Genomic DNA, 18673 nt, shown 5'->3' on the forward strand with positions numbered 1-18673 from the left:
TTTGGGTTTATGTCCATATAACTAAATAGCTCACTTAGGCAGTTTTTAAAGGAAAGAGGGTTCCTCAGTGGTAAACTCAAGTATCCGCATCTAGAGGAACAGAAATTCTCACTGCTTTGGAGTGACAGTTGTTTTCTTCATCTTTTGCCTACCAGGTCTTTGAAACCCATGGAGCTGAGATTCAGTGTCAGCCCTCATCACTCTGAGTGACTTGACTATCTCCAGTTCTCGCCATAAAAGACAGTCTCCCTGTGTCTCCTGACTTCTGGGATGGTCCCCAAGTTGGCCTTTGGAGCTGCTGGCCCCACCTTTCTGGTCCTCTGATGTAAACCTTCGCTGAGAATTTCTTTTTCCCTCTTCCTGGTCTCTCTGGGGTCGCTGCTTGGGATCGCCTCAGCATCTTGAATCTACCTTTGTGAAGATAGTGACCAGCTCCCAGTGATGTCTGCCCAGCAGAGGCCCAGCCATACTCTTGGCCGCCTTCCTCCACATGTAACCTTCCAAGGACCCCAGTCCAGATCAGAGTTCTGAGGATTCAATTATCTAGGAGGGGAGGCTTGGTTTTAGGAAATATGGGCATCTGCAAATGCTTCCCTTTATATGCCAGACAGATGATATCCATTTCCTAGTGATGAGATGAGCCAGAGTCTGGGCCAGTCAATAAATTCCATGAAGAGCAGGGGAGCAGTCTCCATTACAGGAAAAGTGTCCATTACAGGAAAAGTACATGCCTTGTGGACAGTATGTCAAGAATATTATTCTAGTTTATGGAAGGGAGCCTGCATCCATTCACTCGGCCCATGAGCATCTCTGCTCTAATATATACCAGGCATTGGGCTAAGTGCAATAGAAATAAATATGAGTCAGGTGTGGCTCCTGTCCTCAAGGAGCTGAGCATTTAGATAGGAAGTACCACATCTCACAGGAGATCTGCACAACTGTGTAATCTGTGTAAATAGTAAAGCTTTTGATTAATGTTTTAAATCCCTAAGCATCTGACACACAGCGCCCAAATAAATACAAGGCAAAGTCCTTAACGGGAAGCCACTATGACTAAAGCCCAATTGGAGTATTTAAAACAGGTTTTAACCACTACTTTGTGGCCAAATTTTCAAACTTGAAAACATGAATGGGAACTCAGAGGATACCCACCCGATAGCGCATTGGGTACTACTTACCTTATCAAAGTCAAATTTGCTTTCATTAGGAATAATTCCCATTTAAATAGATGACCCAGACAAACTAGTTTAAGCTGCTACGAATGAAAATGCAAATAAAATATCTGCTTCTAACTGATTTCCACTCATCATTTTAACTTCAGAGGAGGAGGGGTTAGGAAGTTTCTAGAATCATTTGAAGGCCAAGTGCTTTGATCAGACATGCTGTTAGGACCCCATGAGCCCATGGACTGAGCTTTTAAGAGGTAAAATCCCTCAGAGCTTTAAGACAAGTAGAACACAAACAAGACGACAAGCTTAAGAGACTGGACACTCCAGGTAGAGATGTCTAAAAAACAAATGAGAATTTGGGAGACATAATATACTGCAGCAGAGGGAGAAATGAATGTGAGACATAACTCAATGTGGGAGAGAGGCCTGAGGAGGAAAAAAATCTCATTCGTGTCGAATATATCTTCTTTAGAGACTCAGCAGTCATGCTGAAATAAGGCAGTCAATGCAAGAAAGCCCCTTTGATTTGGAGGATCCTTGACAGGTACAAGAAGCCAAGGAAATATAGAGGGACAGTGAAACCTAATGATAAGTACACAGGGAAAGCACAACCCTGCTCAGACAAAGGTGGGTCACAGCGGACACTCACTGTGACTCCTTGGTCCTTTTGCTCCAGGTCTCCAAGTTTTTCAAGAGACATTTGAAAGGTTGGAACAGTATTTATGGCTGTCGTCCCTGGAACTGCTTGCTGCTGTGTCCAGCGGTCATCCCACCAAAATATGATGGGATGGAGCAGAGGATCACAGGTAGGTGGACTCAGCTCAGACTTGTGGCCTCCCCAGCTGTGTGACCTTGGCCAACTCGCTCAAAGTCTTTGAACCATATTTGTCCCATCCCTTAAAAAGCAGCAGCTCTCTGGGAGGGGAGATTTGTAAAGTGCATGAAACATAGTAGTTGATCACTAAACATAGCTGTTAGAGTTATCATTATTAAGTCTTCTACAAAGAGGTTTTTGGTTTTTTGTTGTTGTTGTTGTTGTTGTTGTTGTTTTCAAAGAAGAAACCAGGAAGTTGGCTTGAAGAAAAATATTTAAAATAGGTACATATGCATTCTTTAAGGCATGTTTCTGCTTGAAATTCCCCATGTGAAACCTGGTATCTGCTTCCTTTAATAAAGATTTTCAGATTTAGACTCTAACATGTAAGTTTACTTGCTTAATATTTTGCTTCTCCTACCGGGCACACATTTACTTTTTAAATATTGACATACTGGTCCACTATTCTTTTTCACCTTACTTAAAAAAATATTTTTTGTAACGTAGTTTTAGAGATTCCACAGGAGTCAAGGACAAGAATTCTAAGACAGTGAATCTTAAACTGTCTGGGGTCACACATTATTACTTTGGAATCTGATAAAAGCTATAATCCCGTGCCCCACAAAAAGCAGATATACACACATACGAACATACTTATAGGGGTTTATAGATCTTCTTGGGGCTACAGGAAAATACATAAAGTTAAGGACTATTTATCTAGGGCATACCTAGACATTTTTAGAATTATCCCCCACTCCCTAAAATAGTAAAGGAGAAATAACTCAAAACCAATTATTTACCCCTTTAGAAGAATCCTTTGTCTTAAAGCTTGGTTTGAGTCACATTTCCTGGGTACTCATGGAACGCATGAAGGATTTATAGCAGGCATATGACTATGGATAGATATAAGGAAATCAGTTTTGAAGTAATCATCTTCCATGTAGCCTCTTTAGAAAAAATAATTTGCCTGAGAGGCATCCACTCAACCACCCCCAAACTTAGTGTGGCTCAGTGTCCCGTGGAATGAAAATCTTTAAGTGTTAAGCAAAGGGAAACCTCTTATAATGATTATAATCAAGCTACCATAAACCCATAAACCTACAGCAAAGATTTGGATTCTTCTATTCCTTGGCATTTGTCAAAGGAGCTGCAAGAAAGTAAATTAAAGAGAGCATCAGCAGGAAAACTGGAATGCTAAGAATTGCTTTTTACTTTTCACATATCTACATGTAAGCAATTCCCCCCAGCTATGCTCAGTACTTATCCTTAGGGCAAGTCAAGAGCTAGAAAAACAAGCTCCTTCCAAACAGCATAAGCAGAGTAGGTAACTGATTGAAACTTTTAACAGTCACTGAAATATTTTATGGGACTACCAAATTTTCAAAAGACACTGGATAAAATCTCAGATAAAAATGTCATGTTATATATTTCACATCCTTTGTGTTATTCAGAGTTATTAAAACCTAATTTTTTTGAATTTTTATTTATTTTATTTATTTTTAATTTTTATTGTTATGTTAATCACCATACATTACATCATTAGTTTTTGATGTAGTGTTCCATGATTCATTGTTTGTGCATAACACCCAGTGCTCCATGCAGAACGTGCCTCTTTAATATCCATCACCAGGCTAACCCATCCTCCCACCCCCCTCCCCTCTAGAACCCTCAGTTTGTTTTTCAGAGTCCATCGTCTCTCAGGGTCCATTTTCCCCCTCCAATTTCCCCCCCTTCATTCTTCCCCTCCTTCTTTTTTTTTTTCTTAACATATATTGCATTATTTGTTTCAGAGGTACAGATCTGTGATTCAATAGTCTTGCACAATTCACAGTACTTACCAGAGCACATACCCTCCCCAATGTCTATCACCCAGCCACCCCATCCCTCCCACCCCACCCCCCACTCCAGCAACCCTCAGTTTGTTTCCTACAGTTAAGAATTCCTCATATCAGTGAGGTCATATGATACATGTCTTTCTCTGATTGACTTATTTCACTCAGCATAACACCCTCCAGTTCCATCCACATCGTTGCAAATGGCAAGATCTCATTCCTTTTGATGGCTACATAATATTCCATTGTATATATATATACCACTTCTTCTTTATCCATTCATCTGTTGATGGACATCTTGGCTCTTTCCACAGTTTGGCTATTGTGGACATTGCTGCTATAAACATCAGGGTGCACGTACCCCTTCGGATCCCTACTTTTGTATCTTTGGGGCAAATACCCAATAGTGCAATTGCTGGATCATATGGTAGCTCTATTTTCAACTTTTTGAGGAACCCCCATACTGTTTTCCAGAGTGGTTGCACAAGCTTGCATTCCCACCAACAGTGTAGGAGGTAAAACCTAATTTTTAACAATTACCATTAAATATTTATAAGAACTACAGTCAATTGTCAGTTCATTTCATCCTATAAAAGGTTTAATAATTTCTACTTAGTATTTTAAAAAAATAATATGCTAGCTCCAGATAGACTAGTTCTTGACAGTACACCCCTTTCTCTTTCATTAATGCCTACAAGGAGTCTGGGCATGATTTGCCTTATTAAGAAACAGAATTCCAATAACATTTCATTTATATTTAATAACTGTCAGAATTTATAATTGACTTAATGCCATTTACAGATTGAGTACTAACAATAATGTAATATCCCAATCCAGAAAAAAATGTTTTTTAATAGTTACATCCACAGGAAACAAAACATATTAAAATGTTTTTATATATGCATACATACCATATATGCATATTTTATTGTAGATATGTATGACGGAGTGACTAATAAAGAATTTTTAAATATATAATTATAATACATTAGGATAACACTATGGAGCAAGAATAAAACAAAACAGGAGCTCAAGACGGAAAAAGAAAGACATAAAAATCATTAAATGTAGGGGTGCCTGGATGGCTCAGTAGGTTAAGTATCTGACTCTTGATTTCCACTCAGGCCATGATCCCAAGATCTTGAGATCAATCCCTAAGGCAGGTTCCACACTGGGAGTGGAGCCTGCTTAAGATTTTCTCTCTCCCTCTCCCCTCCCCCCACCCCAAGCACCCACAGGCACTCTCTCTCTCTAAAAAAAATAAAAACTGTTAAATGTTTTTTTAAAGAAGTATATTTGCATATTTCCGTCCTAGTGAGTTATAGTATTTAGATTTTGTTTGATGTACTTTTTTTAAGATTTTATTTATTTACTTGAGAGAGAGAGAGAGAGCACGAGCAGGGAAGAGACAGAGGGAGAAAGAGAGAGAGAAGGAGATGCAGACTCCCTCCTCAGCAGTTTGATCCCAGGACCCCAAGATCATGACCTGAGCCAAAGGCAGAGGCTTGACCGACTGAGCCACCCAAGCACCCCTGTTTGATGTATTTAAAAGTATGACATAACCACTCTATTTGTAAAAATCCACAGAATTCGATCCTCTGAAACCATTTAAACTTATGATGATGGGACACCTGGGTGGATCAGTCAGTTAAGCATCTGCCTTCAGCTCAGGTCATGATCCCAGGGTCCTCGGATGGAGTTCCACATCAGACTTCCTGCTCAGCGGGGGAGTCTGCTTCTCCCTCTCCCTCTGCCACCTGCAACCCCCCCCACCGCTTGTGCTCTCTCTCTCTCTGACAAATAAATACAATCTTTGAAAAAATAAAATAAACTTAAGATGAAAAGTCTGAGATGCCCATATTTGTACTGAGTCAGAAATCTCATTGTTTTACCAAACTATTTCAGGGGCTATGCAAATAAAGATTTCTAAAGATCAGTGCTCTCAGTTATGATTCAATATGTGACAAACATAATGCTAATAATAGGAGGAGTAACTCAAGTTACATATATGTTACATATTATATTATATATTCCATTATACAATTATATATAATGACATATATGCATGTATGTAACTCAGCTATCTTGATTTTATTGTCGTGTCCTCTTTTTCTCTTTTTTTCTTTTCCCTTTTCGCATGGCCTCTCACGTGAAGAATGAATTTAAAGGCAATGTTTTGAGGGATCTTTCTAATTTGTCTTGGAATTTTGCCAATAAGAGCAACAGCCTTTAACTGATCTTACTCGTATTTAGTATCATGTGTGGCCCTAATTTGGAAAGTTAGTGCTGTTAGAGTTAAGAGTTTGTGATCAAACAAGTTTGAAACAGTCATATTGCCTTATCTTGTCCCACTGGAAGCGTGTATCATTAGTTTGCCAATCCTATTAATACTTTCTTTCGAGTGCCTTTCTTTTTTTTTTTTTTAAGATTTTTTAATTAATTTATTTATTTAGAGAGAAAGAGAGAGGGCGAGCAGGGGAAGGGGCAGAGGAAGAGAGAGAATTTCAAGGAGACTCCACACACAGCTCAGAGCCTGACTTGGGGCTGGATCTTATGACGCTGAGATCATGATCTGAGCCAAAATCAAGAGTTGGACACCTAACTGACTGAGCCACCCAGGTGCCCCTCACGTGCCTTTCTTAAGCACTGAATCTTGTAAAGGACCTGACTAGAAGCTATCAAAGGCACACAGAGGAACCCATCCTAGTTCTGCCCATGGACCTTTCAGGCTGTGGAGAGTGCAGTGTGGATGGAAGAGGTGGGAGAAAGTCATATGGATTTCCCATGAGGACACAATTTCTTCCTGATCACTTCCAATTCAACAAACGCTTGGAGTCTTATGGGAGAAATGGCATTCATGTCTGGAAATATGTGTATGAGATGAACATTCAGAAATGGGGGAAGGGTAGTCAAGGAAACATATTAATAACGTAAATAAAACCAAGGGGTTAAAAATGTCTTTAAAAGTTCAATTAATAGTAACCTAGGATCTACCAGGCATTACATATTTTAGCAAAGGTTTTACATTTATTTCCTTATAAAGCTCATGTTCTGTGGCTTCATCTGACTTTGTTTTCCAAACTGCAGGTTGCAACGCATTAACAGCTTGTGAAATCAATTTAGTGGAGCACAACCAGCTCTTGAAAGAGAAGTGAAATCGAATAGAGCAGAATAGAATGGTCAATTATTAATGCATACTACACAAAGTGGGGGTTATTATTATTTTGTGAAACTTTTATTTTAGATATGTGTATGGATGTAATGTTATGTGAAATAGAATTCTTACTGTACATTATTGAGCAAATAACCCCAAAAAACTCAAAGATAAATACAAACCTAACAAAAAATGGATAGAGGAATATGAGTATGGAGTGGAAATCTGCAACATATTTTCTACTTTGAGTGATCAGGTGGATGGTGCTGTATTGAAGTAAAGAAGAAAACAGGAGTAAGACATTTGGGGAAAAATTAGTTCATGAAGGATGTTTATATGTTGCACTGAGACACCTTATTGACACGAGGTGGGCATTTCAAGTAAACTGCTGACCCTCAGGAATGAGGTGTTCCCCGGAGACATATATTTGGAAGATATTAACAAAAAAAAAAAATAGTTAAAGCTAAATTGTTGATTAAGGCTACCCGATATATCCCTGAATGTTAAAGAAAATTGAAGAAAATGAAACTAGTTTCCCAGACAAGATATTAGCTCATGAAAAATGTCACATTTCATCAGTTCCTTTGAGTGACTACCCTCAGAGACCCACAAAGGAAATTGAAATGGTGCGACCCCAGATTCTCACCCCATGGTATCCGGGTGCACTTGTCTAGCATGCAGGCTAAACCAGAGAAGGGGACCTTTTCTTTGCATTCCTGCAGCATCCCGTCGTCTCCCAGGTTTTTATCATTGATTATATCATTGAATGCGTGAGTGTGGAGTGAGGCTGTCAAGTTCGGCTGAGCACGGAGCTTTAGAAATGTCATTGTCACAGAGTGCACTTTTCCTTGGAAGCTAAATGAACCTAGTAACTTTACCTAAGGAAAACTCTCTCCAGATCAGTGGAAGACAAGCTACATTGAGACTCCCTGGCATTCACAAACGTCCTCTTAATAGGGGATAAGGGGCACCATACAGATGTAGTTCCATTGCCTTTCTGCTCAGACACAGGCCCACTGTGCTACTGAGGATGAATTGTACACACATGAGTGTATCTGAGAGGGGAGACCAAGACGGCTGGGAAGTTGAGGATGCTAACTTTGATCTGTATTTTAAAGTTACAGTGTTACGAGCAACAGCATTTGCTCTCTCGTGTGGTTGATCCAAGCAGGCCAGAGGCCCTGGGTTTCCTTGTCTCAGCTGAAGTGTGAGATGAGGCAGAAAGCATTCCTGCATTTCCTTTCCAAAAATCTCAGCCACAGAGTACGGTTATATTAGGTATCTGAGAAAGAGAGGTGTGGGGGAAGATGTGGTATATACATACAATGGAATATTATGCAGCCATCAAAAGGAATGAGATCTTGCCATTTGCAATGACGTGGATGGAACTGGAGGGTATTATGTTGAGTGAAATAAGTCAAACAGAGAAAGACATGTATCATATGATCTCACTGATATGAGGAATTCTTAATCGCAGGAAACAAACTGAGTATTGTTGGAGTGGGGGGTGGGGTGGGAGGGATGGGGTGACTGGGTGATGGACACTGGGGAGGGTGTGTGCTCTGGTAAGCGCTGTGAATTGTGCAAGACTATTGAATCTCAGATCTGTACCTCTGAAACAAATAATGCAATATATGTTAAGAAAAAAAAAGAAGAAGAAGAAGGTAGCGGGAGGGGAAGAATGAAGCAGGGGAAATCGGAGGGGTAGACGGACCATGAGAGATGATGGACTCTGAAAAACAAACTGAGGGTTCTAGAGGGGAGGGGGGTGGGAGGATGGGTTAGCCTGGTGGTGGGTATTGAGGAGGGCACGTTCTGCATGGAACACTGGGTGTTATGCACAAACAATGAATCATGGAACACTTCATCTAAAACTAATGATGTAATGTATGGGGATTAACATAAGAATAAAAAAAAAAAGAGAGAGGTGTGGGGGCTGCAACTCCAGGCAAATATTTTAATTACTGAAAAGAGTCTCCCAAAGACTGAGAAATTAAAAAAAAAAAAAAAAAAAAAGGCCTATGGGCTCTGGAGAATGAAAATCTGTGCCCTAGGCATACCTCAGGGAGAATGGTGGTGCATTTCTTATCCTCACCACACATGAAAGCATCAGCAAACCTAAAGACATCATTTCTGCTGGGGCAAGGAAGTTGTTGGCAACAGCAGAGTGGCTAGGGCCCATCGCTGATAAATGAGCATCCCTGACATGTGACATTACAGAAGATTCTGTATGCTTGTCCCTATTACAGTACTATAGATTCAAGGGAGGAGACGAAATCCTCCAGGAATGACTGACATTAGATATCTCACAGCCCAGGGAGCTTATGGTTGAAATAAAGTTGATTTATGCAAAAAAAAAAAAAAATTAGATGTACTCTATCTGGCAAACTGTGATTTGTGGACTAAGATTGGTATCCATTCAACTAATTTGTAGTTAGGTGATTGGAATGTTCCTTGACTTAATGATCACTCTCTTCAGCAAAAACACATACACACATCCCTCAGAATCAAGGGCAAAACTTTCCTCTGAACAACCCAATGGCCACGCTAACCAGGATGTGTGTAAGAACGAAAATGTGAAATGGGGGGACAAAGGTAAGCAAAAGTCCTATGTATTGTAAATCACGGGGATATAAGAACCACCTTCTTTCCCAATTCTTCAGAGTCCATCAACAACCATTGTCCTATGTAAGATTTATTTCCTTCTAGAAATTTCTGTGCACACACACAGGTCTTGTCAAGTCGGGGGCATTCTCAGTTTGGCAGAGGGGGCTGCTCCCTGCCATTTCTGGCTCTGTGGGTTTGCCTGTCCCTTGATGGTGTCATTTCAATCAGTTGTGCAGGGCATTCCCATCCTGGTTTATTTCTTCCCATGCTAGTGAGACAAAGACCTAAGCAACTCCTTCTTTGGCTTAATTCCCACCAATTAGAGCTCAGACACCACTCTCTAAGTGCATATTCAGGACTGAGTTTCTGCCTGTTTGGCCAATGTATTCATTTCTGTATGAATTAATGTATGAATTACCACAAACTGGGTGGCTTCTCACAACAGAAATTTCTTCTCTCCTGCTTCTGAAGGCCTTGAGTCTGAAACCAAGATGTGTGCAGGCCCATGCATCTTCCAAAGGCTTTAGAGTAAATTCAACGCATGCACAGACACAAGGAGAACAAGATTTAATTAACCATAATGACACCAATTGTACATCATTACTGCTAAACTTTTAGAGCTGTCTATATTTTATTCAGCTGCTGCTGTCCATAAAATAAGTTTCAAAATAATAAATCATTAAATCCCTTAAATGTTTGAAATATTCCATTTTATAAATGAATCCCAACTCATAGCTTATCCCTTTCATTATTAAAGGGCAGACAAGTTGCTATTTGAAATCATGCTTTTTAACAAGTATCTCTGTGTGTGTGTCTGATCCCATATATGATGTTTCCTCTATCACAGATACCTGCATTCACAGGTTGTGTGCATCTTAAACTTCACTTGACCTTGCTGATTTGCTTCTTCACAGAGGTTATCATGCACATTTATATCTCCATGCACATGCTGGGAAAAGCCCATTCTTTGTTTGCCAATTTATCCCATCGCTGCTATATACCGAGTTAATATTTGTGAAATTCATCGTCAATATACGAACATATATTGGTTCTATGTTCTCTATTCTATTCTACTAATCTAATGGCCTGGCTTGTACAAATACCCCCAACAGTTTTATGAAGAGTCTTGATATTTGATTGTGGGAGTTTCCTTAACGTTATTCTTCTTCAAAATTTTCAAAATGTTTGTTATTCTTGCCTTTTCATTCTTCCATAAACATTTTTTTTTGCTAAGCACTTTCAATTTTATTCCAAGTGAAATGAAAAACCAATGAAAGGTTTTCAGAAGAGCAATTTACATAATTATATTTCTGTATTTGTATATATTTAAAATATTTCAGGCGCACATCCACTTGTAGCTATGATGAGGTTGCATGATGCTTCAGACCAATGCTTCTGCTGAAACAACTAAAAAAGCTGGATAAGGGACACCTGGGTGGCTCAGATGGTTAAGCGTCTGCCTTTGGCTCAGGTCACAATCCCAGGGTCCTGGGATCGAGTCCCGCATCGGGCTCCCTGCTAGGCAGGGAGCCTACTTCTCCCTCTGCCGCTGCCTCTCTCTATCTCTCTCTCTCTGACTCTCATGAATAAATAAATAAAACAAACAAAAAAAAATTTTTTTAATTAAAATTAAAATTAAAAAAGCTGGATAAAGCACAGAAACACATACACACACACACACACACACACACCTGCTTGTAGCCATCAGAGTTTCTGAGACAACCAGGAGCTGAGGGGACAAAATAATCAAACATTTTAGAATCAGCTTGTCCAATGTTATAAAACTCTGCTGGCATATTGAATGGAATTACTTCGTATGCATTTGTGGAGATTGCCATTGTTACCACAGAGGGTATGCCCATCCATACCCATCGTATATCTATTTGTTTAGGTATTCTATTCATATTCAATAAACTACATAATTTATTGAGACCTCATAAAGGTCTCAAGTATACATTTTGTTAGTTCTATGTGTTGACATTTATGGCTCTCAGTGGTGTCATAAATGCTACTTTTTAAACAATCTTATTTTTGAATAGTTGCTCATGCAAAACTCACACTATTGGCTTTTGTACATTGACAACATATTCAGTAAACTTGCTGAATTCTCTTTTGAGTGATCATATTTTATATATATATATTATCTTGGATCTTCTAAGTTGACAATCATCATATGTGAACATCTTACTTGCCAAGATTTATAATCTTTATTTCCTTTTCTAATTTTATTTTTATTTTTTTTTAATTTTTTATTTATTTATCTGAGAGAGAGAATGGGAGACAGAGAGCATGAGAGGGGGAGGATCAGAGGGAGAAGCAGACTCCATGCTGAGCAGGGAGTCCGATGCGGGACTCGATCCTGGGATTCCAGGATCATGGCCTGAGCCGAAGGCAGTTGCTTAACCAACTGAGCCACCCAGGCGCCCCCCTTTTCTAATTTTATTACAGTGTCTGAAACACCCAGTATAATATGTAAAAAAACAAAACAAAACAAAAAACAAGGCGGTAAGAACAACTATCTGACTTGTTCTTAACTTTAGAGTAAATGCTTCTAATGTTTCATCAGTTGTGATGTTTGCTATAGATCTTTGAGACATATCCTTTATGAGGCAAAAGAACTTGAGAAGAAAAACTTCTCAAAGTTTTATTTCCAATAAATCATGAACAGGTGTTGAACTTCAAATATGTTGTTTACACATCTAATGAAATGATAACAAAAATTTTCTCCTTTATCTATTAAGGAAGTAAATTCTATCAGTGAGTTCTTTAATATCATTTTATATTTGCATTCCTGGATAAAATTTTATTATGATGTATTTTTAATTATGATTTTGGAAATGAGATGCTAATACAGATGTGAGATTAACCTATCAATTTTCTGTCTCATATATTTCCTATCCAGTTTGGTATCAAGATTATACCAGCTTCATGAAAAGAGTTGGAGATCTTGCTCTTTTCTACTCTAAACAATTTGCATAAGATAAGGATTGGTTTAGGGTGCCTGGGTGGCTCAGTCAGTTAAACATCTACCTTTGGCTCAGGTCATGATCCCAGGGTCCTGGGATCAAGTCCCATGTCTGGCTCCCTGTTCAGTGGGGAGTCTGCTTCTCCCTTTGCCTCTGCCCCCCCCCCCCCTGCTCATGCTCTCTCTCTCTCTCAAATAAATAAATAAAATCTTTAAAAAAAAAAGATAAGGATTGGTTCAGTAGAAGTTACCACTGAAATATTTGGCTTTTAGTATTTTGCAGAGAGAGCATTTAAAACCGGTTGAATTTCTTGGGGCACCTGGCTAACTCAGTCAGTTGAGTGTCTGACTCTTGATTTTGGCCCCAGTCATGATCTCAGGGTCGTGGATCAAGCCCCTGGTCAGGCTCTGCACTCAGCAGGAGTCTGCTTGTCTGCTTAAGATTCTCTCTCCCTCTCCCTCTTCCTTCCCCCCTAAAATAAATAAACAAATTGTTAAAGAAGTAAATAAAACTGGTTGAATTTCTACAGTGCATACAGGTCCACACAGGTGTTCTCTTTCTGAAGTTCATTATGGTAATTCAAGCATGCCTCTGTGTGTGTGTGTGTGTGTGTGTGTGTGTGTGTGTGTGTGTGAGTTTTGACTTTGTTGTTACTATTATTTGGTTTCTTATACCATTATTTTCTGCCACTATCTTCATTTCCCTTTTTTGGACTTTATTTATGCTGACCCTAATTTTTAACTATAATTCTTAGGTGATTAATACTCTTTTTCTTCATTTCTGATTTATGAATGTTCTATTTGATTCTTTTTCAGACTTGCCCATACTTTTTTTTTTTTTAAGATTTATTTATTTATTTTAGAGAGAGAGAAAACAAGCAGGGGGAAGGGAAGAGGGAGAGGGAGAGAGAGAATCTCAAGAAGACTCCATGCTGAGCACAGAGTCCGACATGGGGCTCCATCTCACGACCCTGAGGTCATGACCTGAGCCAAAACCATGAGTTGGATGCTTAACTGACTGCGCCACCCAGGTGTCCCTATTTTGTCTTTTAAATTTAATTTTTTAACATTTTATCCTATAACACTTTTATTGACCTGTTATGTAATATAAATGTAAATCATACAATTTAAATGTTAAAAAAAAACAAAAAATATATAAATCATACCATTTAATGGTTTTTAACATATTCCCAGAATTGTGAGACCATCACTGGAAACAATCTCACATTTTTATTAGCCTAAAAAGAAACCTCATATCCTTTAGCTATTATCGCCCAACCACCCTCCCCTTTCACCCCGAACTCTGGTAATTATTATTATTACTTTTTGCCCCTATAAATTTACCTATTCTGGACATTTCACACAAATGGAATCATACAATATGTAGTCTTTTGTGTTTGGCTTTTTTTACTTACCATATTGTTTCTATAATTCATCTATTTTGTATCATACATCATAACTTCATCCTGTTTATGGCTGAATAATATTCCACTGTAGGATTATACCGTATTTTGTTTATACATTCATCACTTGTTGGGCACTCAGGTTGTTACCTTTCTGTTATTCAGGATAATGTGGTTATAGATATTCACCTACAAGATTCTGTGGGAACAGGTTTCCATTTCTCTTGGGTACATGCCTGCAACAACAATTCTTGGTTCAAATGGTGCCTTTATGTTTAACTGCCCTCTAATAACCTTAAATCTGAAGCCATGTATAATTTATTTGGAGGACATAATATGAATTAATTTCTAAAATAATTTAGAAATATTTTAAATGATTATATAAAGTAACTCTTAAAATAATTTTCACTCAGTTGTTGTGTTTATTCCTTGGTATATAAAATATTTATCTTTATGCATTTTTTTAATTTTGTATGCATTCTCTAGATGTCACAAGATAAAACGTTTTCCCCTAACTTTAATGGGAATATATAAAAGTTTTCTTCAACATTGGTCATATTCATGGTTGGTTTTAGGTTTGGTTTTTTTTTTTTTTTTTAGTCATATTTAGAAGGAACTGTTCTAGAATCAGCTTGAGAATTTTTTATGAGGAATGGATGTTGGATTTCAAATGGATTGCAAAATGCATTGTGATAATCATGTTTTTCTCCTTTGACCTATTCATGTAATAAATTAATAGCTTTCTTAATGTTGAAACATCGTTGTTTCAACTTAATCTTGTTAGAATTTGATTTAGAACACTTGCAACTTTATTGATGGTGAAATAGAAAAGTATGCAATGTTTTTTTGTTTTTGTTTTTGTTTTTTTTTAGCTACAAAGTTCTGTTAATGTAACAAAATGAATTTCAGGACTTATCCTCCATTTTTCTCACCCAAATATTTTATTCATTTATTTTTTAAAGATGTATGTATTTATTTAAGAGAGAGAGCACGAGGTGGTAGGGGCAGAGGGAGAGGGAGGGAAAATCTCAAGCAGACTCTGCACTGAGCACAGAGCCTGATGCAGCTCAATCTCACAACCCTGAGATCACAACCGCAGCCAAAATCAAGAGTCTGATGCTTACCCAGGTGCCTCTCACTGAAATATTTTATATAGAACAGGAATTCTTTTCTCCTTGAAGGTTTTCTGGATTCACTTAATAAACCATCTTGGCTGAATGCCTTATTCATTGCTAGTAAATAAATATTACCTGAACGAGTTTATACATTTTTTCCCAGAATCAATTTTGGTCATTTTTATTTTCCCTAATAATCACCCATTTTATGAGACTTCATAATTTTCTTAATCGCTTTCATAGTTATAATTGCACTCCCTTTCTTACTCCTGATATTGTAACTTATGGCTTTTACTCTAGATTAAATTGGGCAGAAGTGTGTCTCTTATTGTGGGTGCCTAATCAGCTTAGCAATGTGTCCAAAATAAGCTCTGGAATTTATCAAATATGCCACTAAATTCTTTTCTCTGTTTTTTCTTTTGTAATTATCATGGCTTTTAGCTTAGTCCTCAATTCTTTTGATAACTTTTTTTTTTTACTTTCAAAAATTTTATAAAATCCATTTAATTACAGTGATGCTTTTAGTGTCTCCTGAAACAGCAAATAATGATCGGCAACACTTAGCGCTCACTTCCTACACACCAGGGACTCTTCTAAATGCATTACATGTATTATCTTGTTTAATCCTCATAGTTATCATTAGGTAAGAACTGTTATTTTTTTTTTCCATTTCTACACGAGGAACTAAGGCTCAGAAAAGTCAACCTGCCCACAATTACCTAAGTAACACATGGTGTAACTGGATTTCAAAGCATTTAGTTCAAGAGTTCATAATTTTAACCAGCCTGCTACAAATTCAATCATATCTCTAGGTGTCTACTATGGCTTCTCCTTTACTCTTGCTTATTTTAGATGTTTTCCAACACAAAAATGCATTAAGATCTCATGGAATCCTCAAGCACTCTTGTACCTTTGTTTGATTTCACAATTCACGCATGTGACAAATGCTCCATCGCTATTTCATCTCACCCGTGAAGGATGCCAAAAAGGAAAAGGCTACTTCACATGTGGTATTGCAAGAAATAGAGTGGGCTTTGCACAGGCTCTTAAACCTCCTTAGACTTTGCATCTTGTGGTTAACCTCAAAGATAAACACCATGTTCACAAAGTGCTCTTGGATTGTTGGAATACACATGATAAAGAGGAGGGATCATGTTATTGGATACTGGGGAAGTTGTTTAATGAATTACAGCTATACTATATGTCCCACTGCTATGAAAAATGTTCATTTATATGCGGCAACATTTCTCTACCACTGTAAGTAGGGATCTAATAGAGCTAATGGTTTGGATTTAAATTAATGAAGCATACACGATGTGACTGGGATTTTATAAACTTAGTTCTTGAAATATTTGTCAATATTTGCTGGAAGTTTCTGCATACACTGCATCAGACTTTATGCCAATGGTGGGTGCCCAGACACATTTAGCAGAGGGATAATGAAGAAAGAGGGGTTTAATTTATTTGGGATTTTTAACAAATAAATAGCATCCCAATTTGCTGTTGCTGGCTTTAAAATAGCAACAGTTTTAACGATTGTTTAAATGTCTCTATTCACCCAGCACATGCTGAATAGAGGCAACAGAACATCTGATATTTATGAAATGCTGTTTTTCAATACATATTAAGATTTGTTGATTAACAGTAGGGATAATTATGAGTGTTGACTAACGGGGTATCTTTTTTCTGTTAGCATCTTGTTCAATGGTGGAATGAGATCTTGCAGAAAGCTTTGTGGATGGGGACTGAAGGAAAGTCATAGACGAAACCTCCTGTCGTGCAAACAGAAAGATACCATATTTAGGTTAGTTAGGAATTCTCAGGAGTTCACAACCAATTCCCCACATGCCAGGAAAATGCGCATTTGCTAGTTTTAATGCGAGTCTCAGCCTCGTAACTCAGTCCCATTCCCCATTATCTTTAGAGGGAAATCTAAAGTCATGGATTAGAGAGTTGAGAAAGTTTAAGTAGTCTGGAGCAATTCCTCCCTTTCAAATAAAGATACTGAAGCTCAGAGAGGGAAAGCGGCTTGTCCAAAGTAACACAGCAAATTTGTGACCGTTCTAGAACCGGCACCAAAGTTGTTTTGTACCTCTTACATTACTCTCCAGCATAACCAGCGTTCATGTTCTGCTTATACAATCTGTATAGGTACAAATACTGATCTGCATCTACGATGATTGGACTTTTCAGTCATGCCTACTGTTACATGTTTTAAGAATCACAGTGATAACACCCTATCTTAAAGAGAAGTGCCCAATATGATTTTAGGATTAAACATAAATCAATTCAGCCTGTACTTGAAGCTTCATAAAGCATCGCCCATGGCACTTCCAGGAACCTGCTACCACACGGGCACTCCCCCAAATCAAATTTCCAGCACCTGCAGAGCAGCTCCGGAACTGTTCTTGTGAATGAGGCAATGCGATCCAGTCTTAATGAACATATTGCTGTCTATCAAATGGGATGTAAAGTTTTAGGCACCTACATCTAGGTATTCTGCATCTATTCTGTGTAATCCAAAAATCACCATAACTGTCGTTAAGTCTTTTTATAGCAAACATGACCACTGAGACTGACAGAGGCTAGAAACAGTGCTACCATGATAGGCCGTCAGTATGGTGCACCCGAAGGAAATCCAGTTGGGTGTTAGGAGACACAGTGACAGCTCTCACCTTACAAGTAAATTGAGGGGGTTGAATCCAGCCAATGACTTTCAAAGTTTGAGTGAAACATACAAAACAAATCAGAATGATTCTCATTGGAAGCGGGGATAGATGTGCCAAGCCCTGCCCAGCTGGTCTCCTGTCTACCTTCAACATGGGGTACCCTTCAGGATTGCACACGTTGGAAATCCCTGGATTGGATGCTTTGCACTTTCTCTCACTAACAATTCATGATTCTGACACGTGCCATTGTCATGCAAAGTGGCTCAGAAAAGGAATAGAATCATGAAGGGCGTCTGCATGGCTCAGTCTATTAAGTGTCTGCCTTCGGCTTGGGTCATGTCTCCGGGTCCTGGGATGGAGTCCTGAGTAGGGCTCCCTGCTCAATGGGGAGACTGCTTCTCTCTCTCTCTCTCTCTTTCCCTCTGTCCCTCCCCACTGCTCCTTCTCTCTCACACTCTCAAATAAATAAATAAAATCTTTTTTTTTTAAAGGAATAGAATCATTAGCCTAAACCAAAAGTTCTTAAACTATGGTTCTAGGACAGTATTAGTATTGCCTGGGAACTTGTTAGAACTTGTTAGAAATGCAGATTTGCAACCCCACCCAGACCTACTGAATCAGAAATCCTGAACCCAGAGCTCTCTATTTTTCCCAGCTCTCCAGATGATTCTGATGCATGCTAATGTTTGAAAACCACTGGATTAAATAAGAGTATGAACATTTACTAAAAATGAGAGGAAAAATTAAAGGAAGAGGTGTATTTATCTCACATTTAAGAAGGTTGAGTATAGGCTTGATATGGTAACTCAATAACCTATAAGACTCACAAATTCTTCCCACCACTCTGCTCTGCTCCTTGTAAAGTTGTACTTTGTTATCATGCTTGACACTCCAGGTAGCAAGATGGCTTCTGCATTTCCCGGTCAAATGGCTTTATCTGAACAG

The sequence above is a fragment of the Mirounga leonina genome, unplaced genomic scaffold, assembly GCF_011800145.1.
Source record: "Mirounga leonina isolate KUSES-001 unplaced genomic scaffold, KU_Mleo_1.0 Mir_178, whole genome shotgun sequence".
Taxonomy (NCBI): domain Eukaryota; kingdom Metazoa; phylum Chordata; class Mammalia; order Carnivora; family Phocidae; genus Mirounga; species Mirounga leonina.